This window comes from Triturus cristatus, chromosome 4_2 (assembly GCF_964204655.1).
Source record: "Triturus cristatus chromosome 4_2, aTriCri1.1, whole genome shotgun sequence".
Classification (NCBI taxonomy): domain Eukaryota; kingdom Metazoa; phylum Chordata; class Amphibia; order Caudata; family Salamandridae; genus Triturus; species Triturus cristatus.
Window position 1 is genome coordinate 959,953,222 of NC_140586.1, and position 12,452 is coordinate 959,965,673.

The 12,452-nt window shown below is 49.9% G+C and overlaps 1 protein-coding gene across 5 annotated transcripts in view; it reads right to left on the reverse strand.

Moving 5' to 3' along the window:
- Positions 1-12,452, reverse strand: part of LOC146839122 (uncharacterized) — a 113,187-nt gene that overhangs the window by 54,987 nt on the left and 45,748 nt on the right. The window lies entirely within an intron of this gene.

Below are 12,452 nucleotides of genomic sequence, written 5' to 3' on the forward strand. Positions count from 1 at the left end.
CGAATGAGCAATAAAGATGCCATTAAATCTCGTTTTTATCTTGACACATTTGCAGTCTGTTCAAGGAAAGAGGTGAATGGCAGTTTGTCTTTCAAATAATTGCTGCTCGGAAAATTTGGTTTATTTCTCTCTCTCTAACTAGTTTGAGGTTTTTGTCAAGTGAGCTGTCTGAAGATATCAGTTATTTTTCTCTAGCACATAACATTTACATAAATAGCCTGTCAATTATTATTACAAATATTTCAAAATTTCGGGAATTACAAAAGGACATTTGTTTGTAATTAAGAAGTGTGATGCAAACAAAGAGTGTATCAGGAGCAAAACAAACCAGAACACTTTACTTGGTGATTTGCAAGTGACACTTATTTGCAGACACTTTATTTTCAAACATTCTTGTTTGTACACTATATTGCATTGTATAGTATTGTATTGTAATTCCATTTATATAGCGCTTACTACCCCTGACGAAGCGTCGAAGCGCTTTTTCGGCAAGCAGCACGCTACTCCGGGACCCATAGAGGATTAGTGTTGAATTAGTATAGTGAAACATGCAAGTACATTTTAAGTGGTGGATAGGTTAGTCAGTTATTTGGATTTGGAATGATAGCGGAGGAAAAAAGGTTTGTATTTATATAGCGCTTGTTTCCCCTGATGGGGTGTTGAAGCGCGCTACTTCGGAAGCCCATAAAGGTTTAGTGGTGAATTAGTACGGTGAAATATGAAAGTAATTTCAGTGGTGGATATTAGTCAGTTATTTGGAGTGAGAAGGATAGCGGAGGGATAAAAGAGGAAGAAAGGTTTGCATTCGTATAGCACTTGTTACCCCTGATGGGTGTTGAAACGCTTTCTGGCACGCTACTCCGGAACCCATAAAGGATTAGTGTTGAAAATTAGTACAGTGAAATATGAAGTGATTTGAGTAGTAGATATGTTATTCAGTTATTTGGGTAGAGAAGGGTAGGTGGCAATATAGAAGAGGGAAAGAGCTTTGTATTTATATAGCGCTTGCTACCCCTGATGGGGTTTTGAAAGCGCAAGTAGCACGCTACTCTAGAACCCATAAGGATTATTGTTGAATTAGTTTGGTGAAACATGAAAGTAATTTTAGTGGTGGATATGTTAGTCAGTTATTTGGATTGAGAAGGGTTGGGGTGTGGTAGAAAAGGGAAATGGTTTGCATTTATATAGCGCTTGTAACCCTGATGGGGTGTTGAGACGCTTTATTGGCGAGTAGCACGCTACTCTGGAACCCATAAAGGATTAGTGGTGAATTAGTATAGTGGAATATGGAATTTGAGAAGTGAACATGTTAGTCTGTTATTTTTATTGAAAAGTATAGTGGAGGGATAATAGAGTAAAGGATTTTTATTTTATTTTTTTGAGGTCATAGCAGTAGGAGGAGGCTTTTGGATGTGTAAAAGGAATTTTAGAGGGGAGGAGTATATAGTTGTACCAGTAAAAGTGCACATCAGTGGGAAGGTTTGTGCCCATTTCAACGTAAAATCTGCTGATTACAAATTACAGTGTGCTACCACTTCATGCTTTAGTTATGTATTTATTCAAAGTGATTGTTTTAGGTCTCGCTGAGCCAGCGCATTCGCTACTCTGTGAGACATTTAGTGTGCGGGTTTTTAAAGTGCTGCCACAGGCTTTTGGTGGCCTGAAGTTTGTGTGCACGCGCACAGCCGCCATCTGTCTGCCTCTCTGTTTTGCTTGCGCAAACTCCCTCCCCCTCCCTCATCACGGAGCGCGTCTTTTCACTTTCAGCCCGGCCGCGCTCCAACTCCCTCCCCCTCCCTCACCACAGAGCGCGTCTTTGACCAGGGTAACTGTCCCTAGCTGTTTCGCCAATTAGGATTATAAATATACTAAGCATCCTGCCTTTAAAATTACGACCCCACTCCTTTACAGTTCCTGCAGTTATACACAGCACATTTCCCCCACTTGCAATAAAATTGAGTTCACCTAACGCCAAAGTTTACCACAAATGTAATCACGGCCTGGGGCACTCCAACTAACATAAATTAACAAGATGCTGTGACAAAGCTTCACAGGAACCACACCAGCGACGCCATATGAACAGCAGGCAGCCACAACACGTCTACCCCAACTTTGCGAGGAGGGACGCGGTTACGACTGCAGTGTGCGTTCCTTCGCCGCCATGCTTATAGGGCAACTTTTCTGGGCGCACAGGGCCCATATGTTATTAAAAATTGCTTTAAATTCAACTGAAAACTTCCACCAGGGTCGTAATGTCATCGCGTTCAGGGGCCTTACATGTTATCACGTGCTGTGGCATTATATTAAGCTACTGTTGAAGACTGGATTCTCCTGCGTATCAACTTTGTGAGGGTCACAGTGTTAGAGTTTGCATTATCGGGCCGGTTAAACAGGAGGAGGGCATGTTCTCCACTGTTAAAGTAAATTCTCGTGGGGCTCACATTTGATCTTAAATGTGGTGCACAAAGAACAGTCCGTACTTTTAAATGCGAGTGAGATTAACCGTAGGGAGAAACCACATCTACATTTGAATCGAGCAGCCAGGTGTGTGCATGCCTACTTTCATTTTCTGCTTCTGAAATCTGGTACTCAATGTCACCAGGAGGGATCCGAGATTCTGAAAACTGAGCTATACAATTTAATACCTCTGTGCGTTACTTATGTTCATTCAAAAAAGTGTGGTTTGTATTTGGGTTTTGTTGGTTAACAAAAGGAGATACATTAAAATTTATACCTGTCATTATTTCGGTGCCTTTTTTTATTCTTAGGAACATTGCAAACAGATCCACTCAAAACACTTTCAATCAGTGACATTTATAGAGCGCGCTACATACCCGTAGGGTCTCAAGGCGCTGGGGGGGGGGTGCCGCTACTGCTCGAACAGCCAGGTCTTCAGCTTCTTCCTGAAGGAGAGGTGGTCTTGGGTCAGGCGCAGGTCGGTCGGGAGGGAGTTCCAGGTCTTGGCGGCCAGGTAGGAGAAGGACCTTCCTCCTGTAGTCGCTCTTCGGATGCGGGGGACGGCGGCGAGGGCGTGGTTGGCTGATCGGAGGTGGCGTTTGGGAGCGTAGAAGTTGATCCGGCTGTTGAGGTAGCTCGGGCCTTGGTCGTGTAGGGCTTTGTGTGCGTGGGTGAGGAGGCGGAAGGTGATTCTTTTGTTCACGGGGAGCCAGTGAAGGTCTCTCAGGTGTCCGGTGATGTGGCTGGTTCGTGGGATGTCGAGGATGAGTCTGGCCGAGGCGTTCTGGATCCGCTGGAGTCTCTTCTGGAGCTTGGCGGTGGTGCCGGCGTAGAGGGCGTTGCCGTAGTCCAGTCGGCTGGTGACGAGGGCCTGGGTGACGGTCTTCCTGGTCTCGGTGGGGATCCACCGGAAGATCTTCCGTAGCATGCGTAGGATGTTGAAGCACGCCGAGGAGACGTTGTTGACTTGCCTGGTCATGGAGAGGGAGGAGTCCAGGATGAAGCCCAGGTTGCGTGCATGGTCTGTTGGTTTGGGTGCGGTGCCCAGGGCTGGAGGCCACCAGGAGTCGTCCCAGGCGGAGGGGGAAGAGCCCAGGATGAGGACCTCCGTCTTGTCAGAGTTCAGTTTCAGGCGGCTGGTCGTCATCCACTCGGCTACCTCTTTCATCCCTTCGTGCAGGTTGGCTCTGGCGGAGGCGGGGTCGTTGGTCAGGGAGAGGATCAGCTGGGTGTCGTCGGCGTAGGAGATGATGCTGAGGTTGTGTTTGCGTACGATGGCCGCGAGGGGGCTCATGTAGACGTTGAAGAGGGTGGGGCTCAGAGATGATCCTTGAGGGACGCCGCAGATGACTTCGGAGGCTTCTGATTTGTATGGTGGTAGGCGGACTCTCTGTGTCCTTCCGTCGAGGAAGGAGATGATCCATTCCAGCGCCTTGTCCTGGATTCCGATGTTACTGAGGCGCTGTACTAGGGTGCGGTGGCAGACCGTGTCGAATGCCGCGGAGAGGTCTAGGAGGATGAGGGCCGCTGTTTCTCCATTGTCCATCAGGGCTCGGATGTCATCGGTGGCGGCGATGAGGGCGGTCTCGGTGCTGTGATTGGCTCGGAAGCCGGACTGTGAGGGGTCGAGGGATCCGTTCGTCTCGAGGAAGGCGGCCATCTGCTTGTTGACGGTCTTCTCGATGACTTTGGCTGGAAACGGGAGGAGCGAGATGGGGCGGTAGTTCTTGAGTTCGGTGGGGTCCGCTGTTGGTTTCTTGAGTAATGCGCTGAGTTCGGCGTGTTTCCAGCTCTCAGGGAAGGTGGCGGTGTTGAATGATGTGTTGATGATGTCTCGCAGGTGGGGTGCGATGATAGCGTCGGCCTTGTTGAAAACGTGGTGAGGGCAGGGGTCGGTCGGTGATCCGGAGTGGATGGAGTTCATCGTGCGGATGGTGTCTTCGGTGCTGATCGGGGTCCAGGCGTGGAGGGTGGTGGTGGGGGGTGATTGTTCGGTCATGGTGTGCGTTGGTTGGTTGTTGAAGCTGTTGTGTATGCCCGTGATCTTGTTGTGGAAGTATGAAGCGAGGGAGTTGCAGAGGTCTTGTGATGGGGTGATGTCGTTGTTTCCTGCGCTGGGGTTGGAGAGCTCTTTCACGATGTTGAAGAGTTCCTTGCAGTTGTGTGCGTTGTTGTCCAACCGTTCCTTGAATGCTGTTTTCTTGGCGGCGCGGATAAGCTGGTGGTGCTTCCGGGTGGCAAGCTTGAAGGAGGTCCTGTTGTCCGGTGTAGGTTCCCTTCTCCAGACTTTCTCGAGGGCTCGGCAGTTCTTCTTGGAGCTCTTGAGTTCGTCCGTGAACCATGGGGCTTTCTTGCTTCCGGGTCTGCTGGGCGGGGTCCTCAGCGGGGCGAGCTCGTCCGCGCAGATGCTGATCCACTTCGTGAGGTTGACGGCGGCCTGGCTGGGGTTCGCTGAGCTGGCAGGAGGGTGCTGGCTCAGGGAGGTGGCGAGCTGGTCTGCTGTGATCTTGTTCCAGCTTCTGCGGGCGGCCTGTTGCTGGTGGTGGTGGGTCGTCGTTCTCTTGAAGGTGAAGTGGATGCAGCTGTGGTCCGTCCATTGGAGCTCTGTGGCGTGGCTGAAGTCGATGTCTGTGCTGGAAGAGAAGACTGCGTCGAGTGTGTGTCCGGCGAGGTGGGTGGGGGTGGACACCAGTTGCTTGAGTCCCAGGTTGGCGAGGTTGTCCAGCAGGGTGCTGGTGTTGCGGTCGTTGTTGTTCTCCAGGTGGAAGTTGAGGTCCCCCAGGAGGATGTAGTCAGCGGAGGGGAGGGCATGCGGGCTGACGAAGTCGGCGATGTCCTCGCTGAATTGCGTGCGTGGTCCAGGGGGTCGGTAGATCAGGGTGCCTCTGAGGGTGGTGTTCGGGTTGGTGTGGATCTGGAAATGCAGGTGTTCGGCAGTGGTCAGGGTGTTCTCGGTGCTGGTCGTGAGACGGATGGTGTTCTTGTGGATGATGGCGATGCCTCCTCCCATCTGGTTGGCGTTGCGGTCCCTCCGGACGATCTTGTAGCCCTCTGGGATAGCGATGGCGATGTCGGGAGCTGAAGAGGCGTTCATCCAGGTCTCTGTGAGGAAGGCAACGTCAGGGGCTGTGGCGTCTAGGAGGTTCCAGAGTTCGATGGCGTGTCTGTGGACGGAGCGGGTGTTGAGCAGGATGCACTTGAGGTGGGTGCTGCTGGTGTTCGACTTGGCGGGGGCTGGTGTGCGGCAGGTCCGGATGCAGGTGAATTTGCAGGCGTGGCAGCTGAAAGGTCCGTGGGTGCGTCATGGTGAGGCTTGATGGCATTCTGGGAGTCGGCCAGAGTTGAGAGCGATGAGGGTGGCGGCGGAGTACGTCAGGCGGGTCGGTCGGCGGCATCGGGGGCCAGGGGTCCTGGCGCTGGTCGCGATCCGGTCGCGGACGGGCGCAGACGGGCTTACCTTTGGCGCGCCTTCGGCGCACAATCGGCGCGCCCGCTGCGCGTGACCGCTGCGCGTTCGCACGGTCGCCATATAAAGGCGAAGTGCGCGGGTGGGCGGAGCAGCTGGGAGGCGGGAGCGGGGCGGGAACAGAATGAAAAAAGGGGCGGGGCTTGCGGTGGTGGCGGGAAGCGGGGAGCGGGGAGGGAAGGCGGCGATGTAGGCGGGCTAACAGGAAGGACACAAGCTGGACAGATAAACAGGCAAATAAACTTTATTAAGCACAAATGGCGAACAAAACAAGGGAAAAAGAAACTCAAACACGGGCAGGGAATACAGATGACAAGCACAAATGGCGAGAGAAACAAAGGCAAAACAAACGGCAACGGAGTCAGCCGGCGGCGAGGCAGGCAGCGCGGCAGGGACAAGGCTGAGGGGCACACGCAGCAGCTGGTGGCCGTGCGGCGCGGGGGTGTCCCACAAGTGGGGTTAAAAGACCTTTGACCCCCTCACTAAAGTAAATGAGCTAACTTTAACACAGAACTGTCAGTAGCATGCTTTAATGGGGCTGTAAAGAGAAAGCCCGGCCATTTGCTATTCTTGAGCTGACAGTGGTATTTTCCCAAGGTCGCACTGTGTGTCAGCAATACAGTGGTTAAAGTAAGAAGTAGTACTGAAGGTGCACCGCACTTTGTGTATGCAAGAAACCCCTCAGACTCTCCACATACAGAGGCCACATAATCTTCCATGCACTGAACAGGGCACAGATTCCCGACTAACAGTGAAGCCAACCTTCAGCACAGCACGGCATAGTAACTGCACATGCGCACAGCACAGCATAGTAACTGTACATGTGCTTTCTTAAGTGCATTTCTACAGCATATTGCCAGCATCAAAACTTGGCTTTCTTGTTTTCGCTCATGTCTCTCCCTATCTCTCTACCTGCAGTGAAAACCCTAGCTCATACTTTCAAACCACACACAAAAGGGTGGCTAGGACGAGGCTGTGCAATGACCCCATGCATTTTCTTCGCATTTGGGTTATTTCATATCCTCCACCTCCACTCCCCCCTCTCCACCTCCGCTCCCACCACCACCTCCGGTCCTATCACCACTTCCGCCCCCACCACCACCTCCACTCCCACCACCACCTCCACTCCCACCTCCACCTCCACTCCCTCCTCCCTCCATACACCTCCTCTCCCCCTCCATCCACTTTGACTCCCACCTCCACTTCCTCCTCTCTCTAACCCCTCCACCTCCACTCCACTCCCCTTTCCATTCCCTACACCCCCTCCACCTCCACTCTTCCACCTTCACTCCCCCCCCACTCCCTCCACCTCCCTCACTCACCCCCTCCCTCCCTCCTCCCCCCACCCTGCACCTGCACTCCCCCTCCTCCCATCCCCTCCCTCCCTGCACCTCCACTCCACTCCTCCCCTCCCCCACCCCTCCCTCCCTACACCTCCACTCCCCCTACCTCCACTCCCCTCCTCCCTCAATGCCCCCTTACTTGCATAAACAACAAAACTAGAACACATTTTTGGTGTTAATTCTGGTTTTTATTAGGATACTTCAATTGTATATAATGTTTTCTAGGTTATATATAAAGTGACAAATGGTTATAACACTTTCTTAATTATAATTTACAACTTTTAAACATGCTGCACAACATTCACAATGCTCTGCAACACATATTAAAAATGTTAACAACGCCAATAGCTCTCTCTAAACACTTATAAGGGCCCAAAGGCGAGACCTATTGCCATATTAAAAATGTTAGCAAAGCCAATAGTTCTCTCTAAACACTTATAAGGGCCCAAAGGCTAGACCTATTGGCTATGCCAATGCTTGTTAAACATGATTTGAGAAACATTCCTGCCCAACCCTGATGAAAATGCTGTTAATGAATTAAGAGGCAAGTCAAGGGTCATGTGTATCCTATATGTGGCTAGATTTGCATTATAAATGGAAAGAAAGTTTAATCTATTAAATCAAACAAAAGAGTTTTTTGTACAGCAAACATGCTGAACACGCACATTTGGAGGTGCCCTCATATGTGATAATGAAGAGAATGGCAGCTCAATGAATTAAATGATATGCACACGATCACATCATTTGAAACCAGTGTATGTGTCAAGAGCATTACAAATGTGTTGAGTAGATTATTTAAGTCACTAGACCTACAGGTCTAGTAAAAATGTTATGGTTTTTCGAGGCTAGCTTCGGTATACTGACGTTCAATATCCAGTGCCTCGAAGTCACAGTGCAAATATGACACAGTGAATACCAAAATATCCCCAGTACTCTCAAAATCCCTCTGGCATATCCGATTGATATATCATACTGTGTTTATATCGCAAATTTACACTGTGCGGGATCGAAGAGTACATCGACATCCACGTAATAACAGTGCAATTATAACATATAGTAAACACAAATGGCTCTCAGTACTCTCAGAGGTCCACTAACATATCAAATCGTTACACCATATCAGTTTCCTTAGGTCTATGACGCATCGGAGAGTACCCCAACATTCACGTCTATTATGCGTGTGTGTATAATAAGTGAAATTTTTAGAAGTCTTTTTATACTCTCCCCTCGGTAATAGAAAAAATGACAGACTACAACTGACACCGCGTGCCAAAATTAAAAAGTCGTACGTAATCATGGGGTCCATATTGGAGCTGCTGCCAGCAAAGGTGTCGGAAGCAATTAAAGCATTATTCTGTTGTCCATATTTTTAATGAGCTACTTAAATCGTATATAACCTCAAGAATATGCCTATCCATACGTAGAATATATTCATATTCTCATTAAGTGTTGCCATCTATAAAATGCAAAAAAAACAATTGATGGACAGAATGCAGAACAATGTCATACATTCACCCAGTACAGAGATCTGGGCCTAAATCCATCGTTTTTTGCTCACCATGCCATTCCAGTTTAAACCCAGCCATATGCAAATCAGTCTTAACCCTGTGCCCAATGGGAACAGTCCAGCCCAAACTGCCAGGCCAGGTCCTCTCCGGACTGGAACCAAGCATCCTAGGACCGGTTTCGGGGTTTCACCCCTCATCAGCCAGGATAACTTGACTCCAGTGGCATGCAGAGCACGGGACCCACGTCTGGGCATACCTGTCCCACTCGGGGTGACAAATGCAAAAAGAACAATTGATGGACAGAATGCAGACCAATGTCATACATCCACCCCAGTACAGAGAGATCTGGGCCTAAATCCATCGTTTTTTTTGCTCACCATGCCATTCCAGTTTGTACCCAGTCATAGGCATATCAGCCTTGCCCTGTGCACAATGGGAACAGCCCTGCCCGAACTGCCAGGCCAGGTCCTCTTGTAGTGAGGGCTGCAATTTATATACGTACATTGCTAAGTTAGCATAACCGCGGTAGATGTTAGAAAGCCATCTTGTCACTTTTGATGCTTTTGCACACAACACTGCAGTTACATGTTATTATTTGAGAAATGCTTGCTCGCCTTTTCTTCACATGAGAACTGTCTGTTGTTCACATCCCTAGCTGTGAGCTGCGACCTTGGTCTGAACATTGTATAAAGAAACAGTCTGGGTCACCAGACAATGCATGTTTTTGGGTTCAGGTTGATCGGCCCACTATTTAGCTATAACACGCACACAGCTGCAAATACTGCAAATACCTGAGAGTCGAGCGCTTTTAATATTGCAGGCTGCATGCTTATTTCATTCATTCGGAAGAAGAGCTTTCCCAGGAGCAGAGTATACCTGATCCTGTGATGTGATTCCACTAAGCTGATCTTTACGGTATGGGGTTCCCCATTCAAGCCTAGAGACCTTCTATTACTCTAATAATAATATTAGTTTACTAGCGAAAGGCAGGTGGCTGTATTCCACTGTCATTATATTCTGATTTCTCCTTTCATTTTCTATGGTATTATAACTATGCTGATGGTTTTGATTTTAATCATTTGTCTGCTTATGTTAGCCAAAGTACTGCATCTTAGGACACAAGGTTTATAAATAAACTCTTTAAACCTTACCGTGTCTCTGTTTACTCTTGTTGTGGACTGATATGAGAATAATAACGAACAGGTATTTCTGATTCCCACCATTCCTGAGAATACACTAAGTCGCTTGTTCTGGGTTGTCTATACATTGGGACCGCCGAGATAAATACGGATAACGAATGGGACACTGATGCTGGTCGGATAGGGGTTCTGGGTTCTGAGGTGAGTTTTTGGTACACCATAATTCACTGAGGTCCTGGTTTCCTGCGCATAGTTCTGTGCATGAGCAGAATCCCTGCAACACTCTCTGGACTGGAACCAAGCATTCTAGGACCGGTTTTGGGGTTTCACCCCTCATCAGCCAGGATAGCTTGATTCCAGTCGCATGGAGAGCACGGGACCCACATCTGGGCATACCTGTCCCACTCGAAGTGACAAATGCAAAAAGAACAATTGAGGGACAGAGTACAGAACAATGTCATACATTCAGCCCGGTACAGAGATCTGGGCCTAAATTCATTGTTTTGTTGCTCACCATGCCATTCCAGTTTGAACCCAGCCATATGCAAATCAGTCTTGACACTGTGCACAATGGGAACAGTCCAGCCTGAACTGCCAGGCCAGGTCCTCTCTGGACTGGAACCAAGCATCCTAGGACCTGTTTTGGGGTTTCACCCCTCATCAGCCAAGATAGCTTCGCTCCATTGGCATGGATCTTTATAACGTCATAACTATCAATAAACAACAGACTATGTATGCTGCATATATAACCTCATAACCGTCAATAAACAACAGACTATGTCTGACTTGGCTCGTCAAGTTAAAGAAGGCATCTTAACAAGATGTGAACGTATGCATACTATTGCATATATTGGACTAACATTCATAATACTTGCTTGTCAAAGTAAACACTAACTCACGGACTATGCCCAACAGGACTCGTCAAGATGGGGGAAGTCAACACATCTAGAATGTAAAGGTAACAGCCATTTTAGAGCTGCTGGCACTGTTTAATATTGTCATCCTTCTACAGCATTGTTCTGCTATATAAAATAGTGTCCAACAGGTTGATCATTCAACATTAGAAAAACGTACAATGTACATTATCCAACATAGCTGGCCCCTTATGCCCCGGCTATGCCCCTGGAGGGTTCCCCTTGCGGCCGGGACACACTTGGGGCCGCGGAGCTGAGGGACTGGCATGCGGTGGATATCCACACATTGGAGGATCTCTACCGTGAGGGAGAATTGTTGTCATTCGCGACCCTTGCGGAGGAGACGGGACTAGCACAGGGCCAGTTCCTCCGCCATCGGGCCCTGGTAGAGACGCTCACGGGGCACTGGGGAGACCTACGGGAGGAGCCGGAACAACACTTGGTGATGCAGTACCTCCATGTCTTGGGCCGCGGGGGACACCTGATCAGGTGGTTTGCTGCGGCACTGCGCGCGCATGCTGTGCCGAGTCTGGGTGCACTACGCGAGAAATGGGAGGGAGACCTCGCCCGCCCCATGACAGACAAGGAATGGGACAGGGTGTTGCAGGGGCCGAGGAGGGTACCTCGAAATATGAGATTTCGTCAAATACAGTTCTTCGTCTTGCATAGGGCCTACCTAACGCCTGCCGCCATTAATAGGTATTTCCACCGTGTGGATGCCAGCTGCCCCCGTTGTGCGGAAGCGGATGCTGATCTGCTTCACATGCTGTGGGGCTGCCCGGAACTGAGTACATACTGGCAGGCGATACACGGGATGCTCCGTCGGTGTACGGGACGGGAGATCCCTCCTGAGTGGCCTACTTACCTGTTGCACCTCTTTCATAGGTCGCCCCCGGTCAAGGTAGCATCTCGTTTTATAGACCTGGGGATTATAGTGGCAAAGCGACTCATCACTAAACGCTGGAAAGCAGACGCTGCGCCACACGTGCGGGCGTGGTGCGGCTCTTTTCTAGTCTGGGCCAAGGCGGAGGAGGTGGCACTTCGGAGAGAGGAGACGCTGGGTCTCCGGATGACACCGATCGCATCCCAATGGGGAGAGATGCTGCAGGTCCTGCTACAATCTGATGGGGTGACTCTGGCTGGGGTCGAGGGTGAGCTGCAGGACCCGGGTTAGCTGCGGGGAGGTGGTCCGATCTGACGGGGTGCCGCAGCGCTGGGGCTGATTTGCTTGGATTCTGGCATTCCTGCGCGTCGCAGCCCGGATGTTCCTACACATGACGTTCCTGGGGTGGGAGCCGGGGGGGGACTCGACGGGAGGGGGGGTTTGAGGGAGAAGGACGCCTAGAATTGAGACAGGAGAGCTGCTGTTAGATGTTGTTTTCGTTGTTCTGTGGCAAGCAGGCCAGTTCCCCAGTTGCAGTATGGGTGCGCAAGGCTGTTTGATTATTGATCTGGGGGTACACTGGGCAGCACGCGTCTATAGTGAATAAGGCGGTGACTTGCTACCCTCAACTGACACAGTGACTGCAACAACACGCGTGATGGTAGTGGTCATTACAGACTCACGGGTCACAACTTTAGTCCATACTGAATGCTCCTCAATTGGCGTAAAGTGTTATGCTTCT